The sequence below is a fragment of the Meles meles genome, chromosome 20 (genome assembly GCF_922984935.1).
Source record: "Meles meles chromosome 20, mMelMel3.1 paternal haplotype, whole genome shotgun sequence".
In the NCBI taxonomy this organism is placed as follows: Eukaryota; Metazoa; Chordata; class Mammalia; order Carnivora; family Mustelidae; genus Meles; species Meles meles.
The window spans coordinates 11,349,851-11,352,573 of record NC_060085.1 but is presented as its reverse complement, the minus strand read 5'-3'; the positions used below and the strand labels follow the sequence as shown (position 1 = coordinate 11,352,573).

General features: G+C 40.8%; 1 pseudogene; it reads right to left on the bottom strand.

The window, feature by feature from the left end:
* Positions 1-976: 976 nt before the first annotated feature.
* Positions 977-1,796, bottom strand: LOC123932695 (annotated as a pseudogene).
* Between the last annotated feature and the right edge of the window lie 927 nt (positions 1,797-2,723).

Sequence of the window (2,723 nt, the reverse complement as noted above, 5' to 3'; positions counted from 1 at the left end):
ATGTATTTTATTATCTTTTTTTTTTTTTTTTTTTTTTTTTTTTTTTTTTTTTTTGCTAAAGACTATGGTAGCCATGATGAACATAAGCTGTATAACAACAGGGTCCTAATGTGTAGAAAAATCTCCATGAACAGCTACAATCACCAGTATATCTAAGTATCCATTCTCAGGCAGAACAGTAAAGATAACAATATACAAAGGGATGATGTTCATGAGAGGGAAGCACAGTGGTCTTAGATTTTCCTCTATTATAAATTTACATAAATAGCCCTCATGGCCAAGAGTAGATTTTCCATAGGAGTAGTATTCAGTCAAACTAAAGAAACTATACTTACTGTGATGTATTTTATTTGAGAAGAATTTTTTTTTCAAAGATTGTATTTATTTATTTGACAGAGATCACAAGTAGGCAGAAAGGCGTTGGGGGGAGTAGGCTCCCCACTGAGCAGAGAGTCCTATGCGGGGCTCTATCCCAGAACCCTGGGACCATGATCTGAGCTGAAGGCAGAAGCTTTAACCCCCTGAGCCACCCAGGCGGCCCGAGAAGAAATAATTCTTAACAGATTCACAGAGTCCTTTGAATAAGTGAGAATGTCCAAATATTTCACATTCAAGACTAGGAATGATATTGAGAGAGCAGGATAATGCAAGGGAAAACATCTTGGATATCAGAGTTATCACAAAGCTTAATAAACTGAGTTATGTAAATTAGGCAGAGAGGTTAAAAAAAATAGAAATTCCCAGAAAAAAAAATAGAAGAGGCACGTTCCACTTCCACAATCTGATCAATGTATCTCAACATTTGGATCAGGCTTTGGGCCCTGCAATCATGGGTGCTTCTTCAGTGCCAGGACAATTATCCCTTTTAGAGTTGTCATCCTAGAAAATCTCATCAGAGCCTCCTTTATGTCTTTATTCCTCAGGCTGTAGATGAATGGGTTCAGCATGGTTGTAACCACCGTGTACATAACCGAAGCTACTGTATTCGAGTGGGAGCTCTTGGTAGCAGCAGAGCTAAGGTACACTCCTAGGCTCGTACAATAAAATAAGGAAACAACTGAAAGGTGAGATGTACAGGTGGAAAATGCTTTATACTTACCCGGAGCTGATGAGATCCCACATATGGAGGAAACAATCTTAGAGTAAGAGTAAAGGATACCAATGAAGGGACCAATAGCCAGAAACATGGCTGCAAAATACATCACCATATTATTGAGAAAGGTGTTAGAACATGCAAGTTGGATCATCTGGTTGAGTTCACAGAAAAAGTGGGGGATTTCCACCTCTGTGCAGAAGGACAACCGCAACACCATGGAAGTGTGTAGTAAAGAATCAAAGACACTCAGGATCCAACATACCAGAACCAACAGTCCACAAAGCCAGGGGTTCATGATGACTGTGTAGTGCAGGGGGTGACAGATGGCCACAAATCGGTCATAAGCCATCACAGTCAGGAGGAACATGTCTAATCCTGTAAATAGTATGAAAAAATACATTTGTGTGATGCAACCTGCATAGGTTACGACTTTGCTCTGAGTCTGGATGTTCCACAGCATCTTGGGGACAGTGGTGGAGGTGAAACAGATGTCTACAAAAGACAGGTTTGTGAGGAAGAAGTACATAGGGGTGTGGAGGTGGGTGTCAGAGCTGACAGCCAGGATGATGAGCAGGTTTCCAAACACAGTGATCAGATACATGGAGAGGAAAAGCCCAAATATGAGGGGCTGCAGATCTGATTTCTCTGAAAATCCCAGAAGCTGGAACTCTGAAATTCCTGTATTGTTTCGTGGGTCCATGTGTTGGAGGTGACTACCAGAACAGAGGGAAATAACAGAATTAATTTTTACACAAATAGTCCTTGCTCACATTGTGGAAATGCAACAATTTATATTTTCCAGTCAATAAAGTAATCACAGTATTTTGTGAATGGATTTGGCCCCTTAAGAGGATCCCTAGTTCTTTCTGATTAGGAATTTTCATCACAACATCCAATGATTCCCCAAAAGATTGTGTATTTTACAGTTTCAGTAAGAAAATATATCATGCATTTGAAAAATATATACAATGTCGACCATGTTTTGGGAATTCTAGTCATAAAGTAGTGGGTGTCGAAAAGCAAAAGTCCCTACAATTCAATGATGGTGATAGGGTAGATGGATATGTAAAGATTAAATAATCCTGAGGTGGGGAGAGATGATATGAACAGAACAAAAGCAGGTTAAGGGATAGAATGTGTCTGGTGTTATGTTGGGTGTTCAGTCAAGGTTGGCTAAGAAGGTGACATTTGAAATGAGACTTCATGGAAGAGTGGAAGAGAGAGGTCTTCCTGATAGAGGAAACAAGTGTGCAAAGGCCCCGAGGAAGTGCTTCTGTCAGAAAATCAAGGCTCAAAGGAAGCCTGTGTGTTGAGAGGAATGGACAACAGTGATGAGAGGTGGTGGCAGTGAATTTTGTAGAATCATGTGGCCTCATACCAGCTTAACATTCAAGACACAGGGACTTCCTTGTCCACACTGTGTACCTCTTCCTTTTTATGATCTGGTTGCATCGGCCTCCTGGCCATTGAACACCCCTCCTTAGTATCTTCTGTTATTGAATTTGGCCTATGTATTATAATTTGCATCTTGCAATGGAGGAGACTGTGTAACCCTGCTCTGAGGACTGCTCTCACTCATCAAGATGTCCACATGCACGTGCACACACACACACACAAATGGTGTCAT